The sequence below is a fragment of the Cotesia glomerata genome, linkage group LG6 (assembly GCF_020080835.1).
Source record: "Cotesia glomerata isolate CgM1 linkage group LG6, MPM_Cglom_v2.3, whole genome shotgun sequence".
Classification (NCBI taxonomy): Eukaryota; Metazoa; Arthropoda; class Insecta; order Hymenoptera; family Braconidae; genus Cotesia; species Cotesia glomerata.
In genome coordinates this window covers 19,693,791-19,702,834 of record NC_058163.1, presented here as the reverse complement: position 1 = coordinate 19,702,834, position 9,044 = coordinate 19,693,791, and positions in this window count along the sequence as shown.

Sequence of the window (9,044 nt, the reverse complement as noted above, 5' to 3'; positions counted from 1 at the left end):
TTTCTTAATAAACTTATTTATTTTTATTAATATAAATTTTATTTTATCATTCATAAATATACCCCTCACATAATTTTTATGTAATTAGTCTATTTAGGTAGAAGGTCAAAAAATTAATATCTACAGTTCCATTTCTAGAATTTCATCATTATTTTCTTTCTGGAAGTATAGTAAGTAATAAAATAAGAATTGCTTCAAATACAAGAATTTAAGAAATTTTTAATTTTTTTTTTTTAGCCTTTTGTTCTCATAATACCTTTTTAAAAACTTTAAAGTTTTGAAATTTGTCAAAATTAAAAAAAAAGATTTTTTTAAACCAAAATAAAAAATTTTTTATTTATAATATCATTGTAAACTCTATTCTCAAAAGTGCTACTTCTATAATTTCTAGGAACAACTTCCAACAATTATTTCAACAGTATCATATTTCTTAAATATTTATACTATTTTAGGATTTTTAATGGGTACGGTGATAGGTTCTGTTAATAAGTAAACGTGAGGTTAATTTACTATGTATATTGTAACGATTCACGACAGAAATATATCACCCGGAGCCACGGGCACTCAGGACGGGGAGTTAGGTCGGAATAATGGTGTCCACTACTGCACTTTGGGTATCAGAGTCGAAGTTTAAAGGGTAGCAGTGGGGTAGAAGGCCCCGAAGATTTGCGAAGGGACACGAAGAAAATCTTCGGGAAATAGAAAAGTGTGAGAAAAGTGCAAAGGGGCAATAAGCCTTCGTGACGTCAGCGGGCCCGAGAGTACAGCTGGCCATGCTGACCTCGGGTCCTCTATCGCTTGGGTTTATTGCACATAGAAAAAAGAGTAATAAACAGGAAAGGTTTGAGGAAAGTTGTTAGGAAAAAACTCATGGGAAAAACCCACAAGCCGGAGAGAAAAGGCTCCGGATCTTAAAATGTACAAATATTTACAACTTAATCCTATTACCACTGAAAGTTTACAACTAAATTATTCTATTGAATTTACTACATTTTACAATTTCAAATCTTAACTGTAGCCTAAATGTCTAACAAAATAATTTTAATTTTAACTAAATTTTTACTAATTTTTAAATAATTTTAATGTCAGCGGTCACATGACCGCCACACTATGATTTACATTAAAATTAATTTTTTTTTTTTTGATAATTTTTTAGTTTTAACCCCCTCAATGATTGGAGTAAATTTCTGCAATGAATAATTATAATGATTCGGAACCATTAAACTAAAATTAATAGACATCATACCATTTTTTAGATTTTTATAACAATAATCCAATTTTCATGTAAAAAATTAAGTAAAAAAGTTCCCATGTAAGAATCTATAACAATTTATAATTGCCCATTTTTTAAGAATATTTTTCTTTAATCATAATTGATTTGTTTAAAAAATTTCAAAAATTGTGAGATATTTGTTGATTTTAGTATCATTTTGGAAATCTTTTCTATACTGCACAGAAAAAAAAATTACTTGAAGAAATTTACTTGAATCAAGTAAATAATTTTGAAGAACTCTATCTTCATGATTTGAATCGAAAAATTCTTAACTTAAGAAAATTTCTTGGTTGAATTAAATTTTACTTCGAGCTCAAAACTCTAATAGCAGTTTAATAAACGGCAATAACTTTTGAATAAATGAACTGATTTTCACGCAGTTGGTGGCATTCAACACAGTTTTTGAAGCCCCATGAAGAATCTTCAAGTTTAAACCGATCGAGCCAGGGATTTCGAAGGAATTCCGAAAAAACACTTTTCACGGTTTTCTTTCGACAACGATAACTCACGAACGAATCAACTGATTTTGACCGGACTGGCGGCAATCGACATGGTCTTTTGATGTTAAGAGCTGATTAGTTTTTGGAATCGATCGATCGAGCCGATTGAAAGTTATTCCAAAAAAAACACATTTGAAAAATTTTTTTTTGTAGTTTTATTAATATTTTTCAAGATCTACCGGTCCGAATCAGTCCAAATTGTATTCAAAATCTAAGTTTGGTCTAGCCCTTTCGAATAGCACTAACCGCGATGAAATTGGTCAAGCCGTTCAAAAGTTATAAGAGGGTTACACACACACACACACACACACACACACAGGCATACTGACATCATTACGAAAGCATTCAGGGGAGCTTCTTAGGACCTCAAAACGTCGAGATCTGATGAGAACTCGATTTTCGAAAAACGGGGTAAAACCAAAACTTCCCGATTTTTGAAAATTTTCAATTTTCTTAGCGGGAAGTTAAAAATATGTTAAAAAAAATAAAAAGTTATTGATTCCGGTCCGATTTTTAAAGTCGAGATTTTACAATTTTTTTTTCACGGGCTGACATAATCAAAATTAAAAGTCTCATGCGTCTTGTGGACCACCGAGCGATGACAACCCGTGCGCCCGAGGCCGGGGTGGGTTTTAAACTCTTTAAACACAATAAAGCCCGCGCATGAGGATGTAAAAAATGATAAAAATAAATAAATAAAGCAAAGCAAGCACTGGAGTCGGTGAAACGATGCCGCGGACGGGGCGGCGGGCTCAACAAGTTAAAAATGAAGACATTCAGATGGAGATATGATTCTGTATAAATCACGAGTAGGCTCTACTCTGCTCGACTCGGAGTTTGTCTGTCCCGAGTCCGACCACGCGCTTGAACCTCTTTCCCTCTCGCGCCTCCATTAGGACTGTACCAATACACAATATACCAGGCGGTCTCCTTCTATCTCCGACTGAATGTGCATTAACAAATTCACACCTTAGCTCACGGCAAACTCTCTGACTCGCCGACTCTTCACACTTTTTATTTTAGGTATGTATTTTTTATCCGCTAACGTCAGTGGCGTGTTCATTTGTTCGATCGGTGTCCCGTCAGCGTCGATTAATGTTCGAATCCCATGCACCTTTGGCCCACGTGATCGCGACATTTTTCGGAGGTTATCTGAATTAAATTTTAGGCCATTTTTCTTGTTCATTTTTTTTTAATTTTGGGTCTTGATGCACAAATTACTTTGCATGGGTTATATAAAGAATTTCATACAATTTATTATAACAAACTTAAAAACCACTTGATAAAAAAAAAAACGTCTTTTCAAAAATTGAATTTTGTTAAGAAATAGCCAAAATACTTAAAAACAAAGCCGCTAAAATTTGAAGTTCCCCCAGTTTTTTTAAAATAACTCAAGATTTACTTAAGTATACGTCCTTTCGGCTTTAAATCACAAAATATTTTAATTCCTAAAGTTAAAGGGGTGTACAATTTGAGACATATGTATGCCCTTTCTCTGATCATAAAAAGAATTCAAAATAACTGTCAATTTTCTGTAAGGGAGAGAATTTAAAAGTATAAAAAATTTTCAGAAGCATTAAGAAAAATTCAAATTTCTTTTTGAAGTGAAACTTCTTTATCGACGTATGAGAGAAATTTTGTAGCAATGTAAAAAAAAAATCGTCATGATTTTCCTTTACGCGCCATGTTGTTTTTTTTTATCAAAGTTCAGTATATCACCGTAAAGAATAAATCTAGTAAGCATTATTAATTCTAAAAACAATTTAAAAAACAAATTAAATGATAATTTAAAAATAAAACAAAACAATTATTAGTAATTAAAAATATGTATATGTACATATTTTTTATTTCGTTTCTAATGATTTGTCTATTCATTTTGAATTCTATAAAATCAATCCATGTCTACAAGATTAACTGTTATTAAATAATTGTATTACTTTGAATAGATCATTCCAATTATTTACTCATAACTTGTGTAATTGAGTAAGTTATTAAATATTTGCTTTGAATTATTTTTACTAAGTTATGGCATGAAATATAAATATTGACGGTCTAATTAGCAATTGATCTAACCCCTTAATTTGCAGAAGGTGATTTTTTAACATTTTGATGTAGCAATAGTCCAATTATAAATTATTTGAATGATTCAAACTAAAATATTATACCTCTAGTAGATATTAAATGGTTTTTTAAAGTGATAATAAATTTTTAACTAATTGTTTTTTCGAACAAATGGAAGATTTTATAAAATCGAGTTAGACAATTTGCTAATTAGAACATCGATATTAAAGTTTTTTATATAATTTTTGTAAACTGATTAACTAATTTTTAGATTAAATAATGGCAGAATTGAAAAAATGACAACAATGGTAATGACGATCAGATCATAATTGATAAATTACAATAATTATATATTAGCAACCTTGCAGTCACTATGTGACTGCCGTGACTAGTGAACTATGAATAAATAAAATTTTGCTTTATTAAATAATGACTTTTGTTAAATTACACTGTACTTTTTTAACTACTGACGTTTTTAAAAATATAAGCTCATCCCGATGTTACACTCATCAAGAGCTTTCATGTGAGTACCCACATGTATTTTGATATATTTTTCATATATACATATATATATAATACATATAAATATAGGAAAAATTGATGTGGATACTTAAATGAAAGGTCTTAATGAGTGTAACATCAGGATGAGCTTATATCTTTAACAACGTCAATAGTTCACAAGATACAGGGTCATTTCTTAACTATGTACCTAAAGATAGAGCATTTTCGAATGCAGCATAAATACTTATCATCATAAATTAACTATTGGTGAGAATGATATGAAACCTTAAAAAGGCACAACTTCAGGTCAAAACTTTTCCAACTAAACCAAATTTAACCATAAAAACCCATTTTATCATATAAATACACTGGCCACAAAATTTCACTTATTTTCTTAATAATATAGATAAGAGCAATGATAAAATGAATTAAGGTAAAAGCCCCAATTATTGACGCTATAAGAGACAAAGTTATGATTTGATTTTTTTTAAGCAATCAAATATAAATATCGTTGAATTTTGTTTGTGGTAATGTCTTAAGTAATGTTTTAACTAATCAATTTCTTTTTTTAAAATGATAATCAGTGATATTTACTAATTAATTTTAAATAATTAAATAGATAATCTGGATACACCAATTATTGACGGGTTAAAAAATTGATTGATCTAAATATTGACGTACCGTAACCCCAATTATTGACGCCCTTACTGCGCATGCGTCGAATCATTTGGTCATATTTTTATTTATCAAAACTTGATATAAAGTAATCAATATTATTAAAGTTAATTAATAATCATTTCTATGAATGATTAATTATTATTAAAAATATAACAATTTATTCAAAAACTTATTTAACACCAAAACACGCCGAGTTATTTGACAGTTAAAAGCCTTGTATATAATCGCGTAACGTATTTTATACTTAAAAAAAAAGGCGTCATAGCGCTGTTGACTGGCTGTCAATATGGGATTCACCATAAAAATTATGAACTAGTTATTGACTCCCATTATTTAAATATTATAAAGCATACAATTAATTTCGATTATTTAATTTTATAAATATTTCATGTACTGTTAATTAAAAAAAAAAATAGGTCATATAATTACATGAAAAAATTAATTTAAACTCGGCAGTTAAAAAAAATGCTTTTCTAACCAAAGTTGTTAAGAAAATAGACGCTCGTAAGCTGATTTGATGAACTGGTGGTAACTTTATTTTTTTTTAATAATTAATATTTAATATTTTGAACTGAAAGTGTTTTTTTCAATTTTTTAATTAATTAGAATTCAATAAAAATTTATTTGATCGTTATTCTTATTACAGATAATCTAATATATTTAAAGATAATTTAGGGTGTCAATATTTAGACCCCCGTCAATAATTGGGGCTTTTACCTTACTCATTTTATTTGTATGCATGTCTATAATACTAAAATAGCTTTAATTTAATCCGGAAAATTTTTTTTTTCTTAAGTCTCATCTACCCAATTTCTATGAAGTTGTAAATAGTAAAAAATGATATGCCACAAAGAAGTTTCACTTCTTATCTGTGTACTCTGGTACACACACATATTTTTTTTTTCAACACTTTTTAATTCGCTTTTTTAATCATAATTTAGCTTTAGAATTTTTTTTTTTTCATTTTTAAGATTAGAATATTTTTGCAAAGTAATTAAATTTAATTTAAAGCAGAAGATTAGAATATTTTTGCAAAGTAAATAATTTAATTTTAAAGCAGAAATTCCACTTGGTCCCATAAAAAAATTCCATAATTCCTGATAACGTCTAAAATTTTAAAATAAATAAAATTTGAAGCACGATAAACCGATAAACTCTTTTACCCCAAGCCCAGCGGGTTGTTGCCACTCTAGAATCGGTATCGTCGCATTAACTCTCTTTGTTGAGAGCGATAAATCGACTCGTCCAGCAAAATTGTGTATATACCAACCCATACCATGCATGAGCATCTACATCTGCTAGTTTTTATCCTCGTCCTTTTCATTGTCATCGAACTGTGCCCAGTATCTGAAATAATGGCTCAGTACTGCACCTTGAGTATGTTGGGTCATTCGCGAGCCGATTTAATATAAATCGAGAAGACGAATAGCAGTTGGTACCTACTCGTGACTTCGGGATGTATCCCCTAGGCGAACATGTATTTAAACAGGCGTTTAACATAATTCATCTACTCCCAGCGCATCCACTCTCCAGCAATATCTCTACTCTTTACTCTTTTTCCACACTCTGTGCTCCTGCCGGCTAAACCTGTCGTACGTTTAAATTTCTTTCTTTTTTTTCTTCTTTTTTTACGCTGTTGCTCATGTTGATGCTGCTGCCGCTGCTGCTGATGATGATGATGATGATGATGGTAGTATAGAAAAGACGCATAGACTTGGTGTCCAAGCGTCGAGTAGTTACAGACTCCAGGAGCCTCCCTCTCATATAAATGCAAAGTAGTAAGAGTAACGTTGAGAATTGTTGTTGTGTTGTTGATGCTGTAGTTGGAACCGGTATGCACCGCCGGCAAGTGTCTCGATAAAATAAGTTAACCTCCAGAGCAAGAGCAACAGAGAAAGTGTCTCCAGGCAATTTAAGTCCTCGATTAACTATATCTACAGATATGTATATTTGTGTTCGTCGTATGATATAAATTTCCAGGATGCTGCAAAAAATGTTCCTCCTAATGTAATGTGTGTGTTGGTACAGATATAAGTACTCGCCATCGCAAGAAAAGGGAACAAAAGGAAAGGAAAGGAAAGGGTGAGGCAGGCAAACCGCGGCGAGTAATTAGGCGGAAGAGATACTTTAAATGTCGTTAGAAGCTCTAAAGTTATGGGATTAAATGAACCCTGGTTTTTTACTCGTCTATCTTGTTCTTGCTCCTTTGCACTTACACTGTCAAGTCACCCGCAGTGTCTCGATTATAATTTCAGCTGAGTACTTAAAATACCTTTTTTGGTTGGTCTTTTTTTGTTATGCCTTCAACTCCTCGCTAGGTCTAACTCACCCGATCTCCCGCGTGTGGATAAATGTAAGATGTAAGCATGTGTTACGAAATTAATGGACTCGGTGGTTTCTATCGCCATTATAGAGAATATTAATATGAATGATAGCAAGCCTCGTTTGCCACCTGCTGGGTGGGACCAAGTGGACGCTATTTAATGAACTATCAAACGCTTTGAGATGAGATTAAGGAAGAGTGCTGGAGTTGGAGAAGAAGTAGTTTCGAGGCAAAGGGTGGAGTGATGATATTTCTGTTCAGTGATTAGTGGGGATTACTGATAAGAGGTAGGAGCAATGATTCTTGTCTGGTGAAAAGGACCATGCTAATTGAGTTATGGAGGTCGGAAAATTATTGGTGGTAAGAAGTTATGACGATCTTAGTTTAGTATGCTTACATTGTTATTAATAGTTATTAGTTTCATTTTTGTTGGTTTCAATTTAAGTTGATTTGATTCATGTAAGTTTGATGAAGGTTTAATAATTTGTTGGGTAGGGGTTGGGAAGCTAATAAAATTTTAAAAATGGTTGGCCAAAATTTCTTCGACTTCCAATATATAAACTCTTGACATTGATGGTTATTGATAATTTGATGAGTTCAATAATTTAATAAAATTTCAAAGACATTTGGCCAAAGTTTTTTTGACTTCTAAGACATAAATTCTTGTTTTTACACTCTCTTAAATCGAAATAGTGACTTTCCACTATGAAATAGTGACTATTTACTATTTAGTAGTGAAAAGTATAACACTATTTGAATTAGTGATCTACTCTGTACTGCAAAAATAGTGAATAGTCACTATAGTCACTATTTCGATTTAAGAGAGCAGTCAAATAATATCTTAATGTCTTCAATGTGTGGCCCAAAAAAAAATCTGATAGAATTTTCTACGAGTTTAAAGCTGGTATTGACTCGTCCAACATTGACCATCAGTATCTCGGTCGTTATTCAAGCAAAAAAATTTATTTGGGGTGATAAAATTGCTACTTTCTCATTGCTAATTAGTTGCTCTAATATGAATTTTTTTACTTCAATAAATTCCGAAAAATCATTAATAATTAATGTATATTTTCCGAGATATATCGGACAATTATCAAAGTTTTCGAGATACTCTGTCAAACCCGGGCTTAGTTATACCTTTTTAAAAATTATACAAAAAGATAATATCTTTGTCTAGAGTGAAACTTATTTTTAAATAATTTTTACAAATAGTCTATTGCAAATAGGTAAATTTTACAAATTTTTTAATGTAATTTTTGCAGAACTTTTTTTATGATCTTTAAAAGTAATAAAGAATGAAAATTAAATAGATCTAGTTACATTTTCATAAGACTATTTTTCTGTCATCCAAAACCCTCAATAATAAATTTGTCAATAAAACTCAACATGAACTGATATTAATTTTGGTTGTTGGGTGTAAGCGGTAGACTGTAATCGGATAAGAATAGAATATTTTCCGGATTATTGATGTCCATGGCATTGTATCCCGAGGAAAGATAATAAACAAGAATGATGCCGAGATCAAAAGATCTAGTCAGTAGTACTTAATATTATTTATAGTAAAATGTCTCATGCCGACTCGGTTTTATTGCTCATTGTGGCGTACACCCCACTGTTATTTATTGATTGGGAATCTACGATAAATACTCAATAATAAATAATAAATATTAAGTATTGAAATAAGAAGAACAGTACATATGCACTCATA